Genomic DNA, 9895 nt, shown 5'->3' on the forward strand with positions numbered 1-9895 from the left:
TAAGCTAGCTAGCTAGCTAAAAATGTGACCAATAATATTCCACTGTCACTATTTATTCCGATGGAGAAATTGACACGATGGTAACCCACCTCTTACAAAAGCTCTTTATGGCTTGACTGGATGAGCCAACGAGTCCGTGCATGAGCATTAATCACAGCTCCTCCCACGCACCATTCACCATAAATGAATAAAAGCATTTTATATTGCGTCGACGAGCCGCGTATTTTGTACGGTAGGTCATTCCTAGTGCTAGGTGCCCAGCTATTATAAAACGGCCACCAAGTCGATCCGTTGTTTACTATAGCCTACACACCACCTAGCCCCTAGAACATGAGCCAACGAGCCAACGGCGGGCTGGCAATGGTACACAATTCTATCCCAACTAATTCATGTACCAACCGTATCAAATATATTGGTATAACATCAAATCAGTACACGGTACACGGTATAATATACCTTACCAGCTTCAAAATACGGTACAATAGGTGGTACACATTTTTCCTCTACCGTGGTATACCGTACCTACCGACTTTTATATATATATATATATATATATCCATTTCACAACCCTCAGTTAATCTTAACCCTCCATTCAAAAACTCCTCCTTCAAAACGATCGCTCCCTACCTACTCTTCTTCACATCTCAAACCTCAAACCAGATCTGGCCAGTCCCCTTCCTCGGTTCCTCCTCTCCTCCGCCCTCGCTCAGCTCAGCGTCGCTGCCGGCGCCCTCACCCTCGCGGCCTCGACCTCCCCCTCCTCCTCTCCGACTCCACCGCCCGAGGCCCCGAAATCGCCGACTTTGGAGCTCGCCGCCCCCGCTCAGAGTCTGAGTTCCGGGATCCCTGCCGCCGACGAAGGCCACCGTAAAAGGTGAGGCTTTTTTTGGTTGTCTGGATTGAGTTCGATTTTATTTGGGGCTTTTCAATTTTTTTTTTTAATTTAGAGTTGTTGTTAAATGCGGATGTTCTATTTGACTTAGTGAGAGCTTGCTTATAATCAACTGCAGCATCTCCTCTTCTAAAAAAAAATGCAATTATCCCTACAATAAACAATTGAGTGCACTGCATTTTTGAACTATATTTGATTTCCTACTTTCTTTCTTCTTTGATTTTTCTTTGTTATGAGAATGAGAGGGGGTGGTGCCTTGTATTTATACTAGGGGAAATAAATCCTTCCTATTATTGAGGTCTACGGCCTGTATATCTTTTTGTTAATGGAGGTGTGTGATGAATTTTCCTTCTCAAAATTAGTCAGCAACAATTTGTGTAAAGAAATGGCAAATTGCGATAGCATTTATTGCAAAACTCTATCCAAATATTTCTGAACGTAATCATTCTTTCATGTTATAAATAGACATCAGTAATGACATTGATTTAGGAAGGATTAATTATTTTCCTCATTCCAATTTAAGAAATATGTACATATATGATATCTTTCCTTCTTATTTTTTTCATAATATTTTTCCTTTCTCAATATTTTACTGTTTTCACTAGGTTTGCTACATGTTTTTTTTTTTAAATGGAAGTTGGCTATATGTTTTTGTCATACCCATAACTGCGGACGTGTGTATCCATATTTGCTCTCACGCATGTATATGCATCTTCAAACAATGATGACATGCAGCTAAAAAAAGCTAAGATTTATCACCCTCTTCTCCGCCGGCGATAACGGCGCAACAACGGAAGCGACGGCAACAGAAACGGTGGCGGAAATGACGGCGGCAACAACATAAGCAGCGGTAACAACGGCGACAACATCGTCGGCGGCAACAGCGGCAACGGAGACGTGAGGGCCAACGTCCAAATATGTTTTTTTTTAAGTTTTAAGTTTAGTTTTTTTTGTCTAATAATATTGCATTTTGTTTAGTGTGAACGGTTGAGGCGGAAAACACTAAGGGTAATGCTTTATTCATTTTTCGTTTTTTCAACTGCTATAATGGTGGTTACCTGGACAGGAACAAGAACCCCTGTTCTGAAAGTCGTTATAGCAAATGGTGTTGTTTTTATTCTGTCGGTTGCGTTGTTGATTACTCTGGAATTTCTTCATGTTCACAAGACAGTCTTGACCGTCCTGACCTTTGTTCCTGGAGTAGCGATTATTCCAGTTGGACTGATGACCCTTTGGCTTAGCAATAATGGCTCAATAATCGCTCTGGAATAATCGCTCCTCCCGGGACAAGGGTCAGGACGGTCATGACTATCTTGTGAATGTGAAAAAATTCCAGAGCAATCAACAACGCAACCGACAGAATAAAAACAACCCCATTCGCAATAACCACTTTCAGATCTGGGGTTCTTGTTCCCGTCCAGGTAGCTACCATTACAGCAGTTGAAAAAACAAAAAATGAATAAAGCATTACCCTTAAGGTTTTCCGCCTCAACCGTTCACCCTAAACAAAATGCAATATTATTAGAAAAAAAACTAAATTTAAAACTTAAAAAAGAAACATATAGTCAGATGATTCATGAAAGCACAAATTCTTTGGTGATATATTGATGAATTTGGGCATCTTAAGAGTTAAGATACCATCAGCAAGGTGTCATCAGGTACTAAACGTGTCAGTTTGGGGGCATCTTAAGAGTTAAGATACCATCAGCAAGGTGTCATCAGGTACTAAACGTGTCAGTTTGGCTTCTTGTATCTACTTTAGTTGGTATACCATCAGCAAGGTGTCATCAGGTACTAAACGTGTCAGTTTGGCTTCTTGTATCTACTTTAGTTGGTTGTGATTGTGGGGGCTAACACCCACGTGATTACGCGTGAAACAATTCCGCGTGAGAATGCCAAGGCCCACACAATTTTGATTGCATAAATAACAAAGCTCCTAGGGTTTTGTGCGGTAGCAAGAGGTTGTTATTTTTTCGGCTGTGCAAAGGAACTCTTGGGTGTGCAAAGGAACTCTTGGCTGTGCAAGAGGTTGTGATTAAAAAAATGCAATTATCCCTACAATAAACAATTGAGTGCACTGCATTTTTGAACTATATTTGATTTCCTACTTTCTTTCTTCTTTGATTTTTCTTTGTTATGAGAATGAGAGGGGGTGGTGCCTTGTATTTATACTAGGGGAAATAAATCCTTCCTATTATTGAGGTCTACGGCCTGTATATCTTTTTGTTAATGGAGGTGTGTGATGAATTTTCCTTCTCAAAATTAGTCAGCAACAATTTGTGTAAAGAAATGGCAAATTGCGATAGCATTTATTGCAAAACTCTATCCAAATATTTCTGAACGTAATCATTCTTTCATGTTATAAATAGACATCAGTAATGACATTGATTTAGGAAGGATTAATTATTTTCCTCATTCCAATTTAAGAAATATGTACATATATGATATCTTTCCTTCTTATTTTTTTCATAATATTTTTCCTTTCTCAATATTTTACTGTTTTCACTAGGTTTGCTACATGTTTTTTTTTTTAAATGGAAGTTGGCTATATGTTTTTGTCATACCCATAACTGCGGACGTGTGTATCCATATTTGCTCTCACGCATGTATATGCATCTTCAAACAATGATGACATGCAGCTAAAAAAAGCTAAGATTTATCACCCTCTTCTCCGCCGGCGATAACGGCGCAACAACGGAAGCGACGGCAACAGAAACGGTGGCGGAAATGACGGCGGCAACAACATAAGCAGCGGTAACAACGGCGACAACATCGTCGGCGGCAACAGCGGCGACGGAGACGTGAGGGCCAACGTCCAAATATGTTTTAAAGTTTTAAGTTTAGTTTTTTTTTGTCTATTAATATTGTTTTTTGTTTAGTGTGAACGGTTGAGACGGAAAACCCTAAGGGTAATACTTTATTCATTTTTCGTTTTTTCAACTACTTTAATGGTGACTACCTGGACGGGAACAAGAACCCATGCTCTGGAAGTCGTTATAGCAAATGGGGTTGTTTTTACTTTGTCAGTTGCATTGTTGGTTACTCTGGAATTTCTTCACGTTCACAAGACAGTCTTGACCGTCCTGACCTTTGTCCCTTGAGTAGCGATTATTCCAGTAAGGACAAGGGTCAGGAGGGTCAGGATTGTCTTGTTGATCTGAAGAAATTCCAGAATAATCAACAACGCAACGGACAGAATGAAAACAACCCCATTCGCAATAACGACCTCCAGATCAGGGGTTCTTGTTCCCGTCCAGGTAGCTACCATTACAGCAGTTGAAAAAACGAAAAATGAATACATCATTATCCTTAGGGTTTTCCGCTTCAACCGTTCAACCTAAACAAAATGCAATATTATTAGAAAAAAAAACTAAATTTAAAACTTAAAAAAGAAACGTATAGTCAGATGATTCATGAAAACACAAATTCTTTGGTGATATATTAATTAATTTGGGCATCTTAAGAGTTAAGATACCATCAGCAAGGTGTCATCAGGTACTAAACGTGTCAGTTTGGCTTCTTGTATCTACTTTAGTTGGTCTCGTTACAAATAGCCTGCAGATTATAGCTCTATGCTAGCTAGAACTGCTATCGCGATTGCAGGACTTAGTAGCCAGAACCCAGGTGTGATCACGGTAGCTAATGCAGTTTTCAGAGCAAAGCCTCCTATTTCTGACGATGTTCTCGCCAAGGCATTCCAGATTGACAAGAAGCTAGTGGACTGGCTCCGAGCTCAGTTTTGGATGGACAATAACTAGGACGGCTGGCAAATGCTGATGGTCTCTATATACTTTCACTGTGTGTGGGTTTAAATAAGCAGACACTGTGTGCATGTTTGCATGTTGTTGGCAATAAAATCCTTTATATATGTACTTCGATTACTCTCAAAATGAAACTTTACAGTAAGGATATGCGTGTGCTCACAGAAAATTTTACTTAATCAGATATTACCATACGTGAATCTTTAAACAGGTGGCAAAAGTCAGTCACTGGTAAACTTGTTTATTTTCTTGCGAGCTTTTATATCAGTTTGCGATGAATTCGTGCGTACACAGCGAATACAAAACCAAACACTTCCCAGCCCCGTCTCTGCACAAAAATTCATGTGAATACAAGCGTAACACATGAAATTTTCAATTAGTTGCCAGAGAGAAACCATAGAGCAAAGCAGACTTTCCGTTTTGATTTCATTCAGAAGTGGGTTGTTTAGTCCACAGCAATTAATACACTGCAGAAGATGCAAGGATCAAATTAGTCAAATCAGTTCATGATTATTCATATACTCGTTGGGGATCACAGTCGTCTCCTCTGTAACTGAGATGTAGCTGGAGACGTTTTAGCAGTCTGTCATCTGGAAAATTTGAAATTACCTGCAATTTTTATATAGTTGACTACAATCAGATGACCATGAACTAATCTTCAAGAAAACAACCCAAGTTTCAGGTCTAATAAATTTAATCAGCAAAAAATCTTTTATAAAGTTTCTTCTGGGCATTCTCCATTATGCTCCTCAAAAGAAAATGATCTGCTTCATTACTTGATGATGAATAGCCAATGAATCAGATGTGAAAGAGTAAAAAAGAAGCAGTAGACTACCATGTGTTAAACTGTGCATTCAATAATTTCAATTGAGTTTTATGACATCAGAGTATGATGAATGCATGCACGCATTGATGAATACATTAAGAAAACCAATAATATCGATCGATGCCTGTTCTTACGACATTTGGCGAAGGAGGATATTAGTATGTATAACAGGATGGAAATAGTACTCAACTAGTTACTAGAAAGAAGCTACCAAACATTTATGGGCTGGACACCTGAACACAGGTAGCGATGACAATTTTTTTTAAAATCCGTTTTAAATTCGTGGCCAGCAAAGATTTGAACATGGCTTGCTCCGATATCATATTAAGTCAAGTCTCTTTAACCATTATACCAAAACTATAAAATTTTAGGGAAGATTGAGCATTATAGTTATATATTAAATCTAACAGCATCAAATATGTCAATAGCTATAAATATCTCATGGCCCTTGATGATAAACAATTGTGTGGCTAGTTTAACAATTGATCTAGTTGCCACAAATTCATTAATAAAAGAAAGAGGGGAGGATTTGCCAACAAATCTAGAATAAAATAAAATAAAAATAACAAAAGGGATTAGGAAATCAAGCTATTAGGCATCAAATACTTATAAATATAACCCATTATTCTCTACTTATATATCCAACATACGTACCAAGAAGGAAGGAGACTCCAGCCGGCTGAGATTAAATATCGGGTTCGGGTCTTAAACCATACGACCCGGTCGAGTTTGTTATACGGGCCTAATATCCATGTTTTCCCTGGGGCTTGAAACTCGGGCCTCGCATTAACTTCAGCCCAGAATCATGGGCTGGGCAGGAAGAGCCACTGATGTCAAACCAAAAAAAAATGTCGATAAATTTGAAATAAATATTTTCATATATCCAAAGAGAATAACTCATATGACGAACATTAGATCCTATTTTTTGGCAAAATAAAAAAAAAGCTGCGTTTTAGCTCTTGCAACTCAATGCCCCTCCTTCACATTTCCAATTCTTCATTGTCGCTGGGTTATCTTGCTCCTGACGCATCATCGACGGAGAAAGCTCAAGTTTATGTACCGGTAGTTGAAGGGCCTTCATTTATATAAACAGATTTTTAGGGTATTTTGTAATTTATGTTGCCTAACAGAGAGAGTTTTGCAATTTATGTAATTATTTCATCAGTTTATTTTTCAATGAAACGTAGTGATTAAAAATAATAATTTCACTTACTCAAAATATATAGTTACCGAAAGGAAATAAGCTTAGCTGGCTATTTTAAAAATGTGATCAATCTAAGGATTCATAGCATCGAAATCCGCGCAGGACTTATATTTGAGGGGGAAAAGATAGCCTTGTTCCTTTTTGCTTTGAACAAACAAAGAAAGATAATAAAGCACAACCCTAGCGAAAGTTTTAGATTAATATTTTTCCAGAACACATTTAACAGTTGAACATTATCTATTCTATTTTTATCAGCTAATATTCTTTTCTTTTATATCCTTTGTGACCAGAGTTAGATGTGGTCTAGTGTTAGACTTAAGATGATTGTTATATACTGTCTTAAATTTTTCTAGCACACGCAACTAGATATTGAGCTTGGTAATAATTAATAGCACAGTACTGTGTTTTATGGTGTTTTGTGAAGTTGTGAGCATTTAATACGAATATCAATATTTTTATCCATTTCCTAAAATTAAAATAGACTACTCTCCATTTTGTCCATTTCCTAGAATTAAAATAGACTTATGAACATACATAATGTAACCATATTTGAGTTTGTAGCCCATCAAATTGAAAAGCTCTCATTAAATGTTAGAGCTTTTCTTTCTCACATCAACGTGCACTTTTCCCCACCCGTCACTTTTATTGCGAGCATTGCATGGGAATTGAACCATGTGCTCAGCTCAATGCTTCATTGAATGAAGTCATTACTCTTTTGATAAGCCCAATTAACAACTTAAATGACTAATTAAAGCATTGTGTAGAAGAGAGTGCTCCCTCTCTCAAAAACATAAACGAGAGTACCACTTTCTTTTAGGATTTTGATGCATGATCGTTTCTGAACTTTCTATACTCATTCCTTTATGGCTATTGACGGCTCAAACCTCGATACCCTTAAATTAATTAATGTCACAAATACCGTGCAGATTCAAAACTTAATTCAACTATAATCGTCTTATACCCTTAAATTAATTAATGTCACAAATACCGTGCAGATTCAAAACTTAATTCAACTATAATCGTCTTATAGTATCTATGTCTTCGTAGGTCATTTCCAATATAAGCAGTATCATAGTTGTTAGGTCCTCGTCTGTGCAATATCTTTCTTTGAATAATAACAAATTTCAATTTGCTACTAACTTGTGGTTGTTCCCTGTGCAGGATGGCAATGAATAGAGCCGAAAATGAGCACTAATGGATATAAGTTTCAGCTCAAAATGATGAAACCACAAGTAGCTCTATCGTTTGGCATACACTCATCGATTGGCAGATTGTACATTGAGAAGCACTCGTCAATCTATTGGCGCGCTGTCATTTCAATCGATTCGTTAATTTAAATTGGTCATTTCTAATATAAGTAACATCGTAGTTCTTACGATCTTGTCCGTACAATATCTTTTGTTTGAAAAATAACCAACTTCAATTTGTCACTAATTTGTGTTTGAGATTACTCACGCAAGATGACAATGAACAAAGCAAAAAAAATGAGCGCTAATGGATATAAGTTTCAGCTTAAAACAATTAAACTACAAGCAGCTCCATTGTTTGGTCTACACTTATTTATTGGCAGATTGCCCATCAACAAGCACTCGTCAATCTATTGGCATGATGTTATTTCAATCGATTCATTACCTTAAATCAACGAGAAATTTTGACGGAGACCACTTTCCCATCAATAGGGGATTTCGCCCATCGATGAACAAATCGCCCATTGATAAGCACTCATCGCTCGTTTTAAACTATATCGGTGCACCTCTCCTACTCCACACTACGAGTCAGATACCTCTATCTCCTCCATCACTTGGCTTGGACTGAAATGAGCACTCATCGTCTTCATGTCCAATGCCACAATCTTCATCAGCATGTGTGTCACTCAGTCGTGTCTGCTTGTGAGCTCCACCTAATCTGACACTATCCTCCTCAAGTCTACACACCAACCAACTCCTGCTCCCGTGATGGCTCTGAATAATTATATGCTAACAACTCTACTTCTAGAATCTCATCTGATTCTCTCTATCGGTCTCATCCGTCACATACTCGTTTGCCTTATTTACCATCAGATTTGTCTCGTTACTACCATCAGAACTTTTCACCACTTTCTGACCAATCTGAGCATCATCTGAAAAATCAAACCCTTCCATCGTGTTCAGAGCACTCTAAAACCTAGGAGTTAACTCCTAGATCATTGAAATCTGCCACCAAACCCTCAATTAGGAAATAAATTAATCTACTTTTTTTTATTTTCTTTAGCTTCATCTTGATTCTTATAACGTTGCCAATCTTCAATTTGCACGACGTCGACTTCTATCTTGCGAACTCGCTCCCGGATCCACCATCGTCGCTCTAAGATCTTCAATTTGCACGACGTCGACTTCTATCTTGCGAACTCGCTCCCGGATCCACCATCGTCGCTCTAATACCACTTATTAGGATTTTTAGATCTTCTATCTTGCGAACTCGCTCCCGGATCCACCATCGTCGCTCTAATACCACTTATTAGGATTTTTAGATCACGTAAAAACCCGAAAAACCACCAAACGCAGCAAATAGAATCACACGATATTTAACGTGGAAAACCCTCAACAAGGAAAAAACACTGTATCAAAATCAATCAACTATCACCTCCAAATTACAATCTTTTGCACGGATAAAGACCGCGAAACCCTCTCTCAATGATGTAATCTTTTACACTGACAAAGACCACGAAACCCTCACGTCTTGTACAATATTCTTGAATCAGGTTACGTCCTCTGCTAACCCTAGATTACAAGAATATTGACTCTCTCTCTCGTCTGCTTAGGTTTTTCCTCCAACAAGAGAAGTATATACATAGGGAAACCAAAGCTCTATCTCTAGCCTAACTTCCTAATTAGAATATGATTCAAACTAATAATCATGATGACACCCAAGCTGCTAATCATTATAGATCTCTAACCCTATCTAATTCTCATAAAGTTATACAAAGAATCAAAGACATAATCCCAACATCATTAGTTTATTTTCAATGAAACATAGTGAACTTTTTATTTTGGGGCCTAGAAGCAATTTTCCCTTGTTTCATTATTAGCGTTGGTCCGATAACATCATTTTCTAGTTTTGTATGATTAGGCATTTAAGGCTGAGGACAAAGGCAGCGCCTAGCCACCGTAATATGGGCACATGACTTCAATTTCGAGGCAAAAGCCAAACTTATAGGTAGCTTCTTAAACTTC

General features: G+C 37.9%; 1 long non-coding RNA gene across 1 annotated transcript; it reads left to right on the forward strand.

Annotated features, from left to right (window-relative positions):
* Positions 580 to 4801, forward strand: LOC109844594. Its single transcript, XR_002248075.1, has 3 exons — positions 580 to 874; positions 1628 to 2550; positions 4496 to 4801. It is a non-coding gene; the product is annotated as an uncharacterized LOC109844594 (long non-coding RNA).

This window comes from Asparagus officinalis, chromosome 6 (genome assembly GCF_001876935.1).
Source record: "Asparagus officinalis chromosome 6, Aspof.V1, whole genome shotgun sequence".
Lineage (NCBI taxonomy): Eukaryota > Viridiplantae > Streptophyta > Magnoliopsida > Asparagales > Asparagaceae > Asparagus > Asparagus officinalis.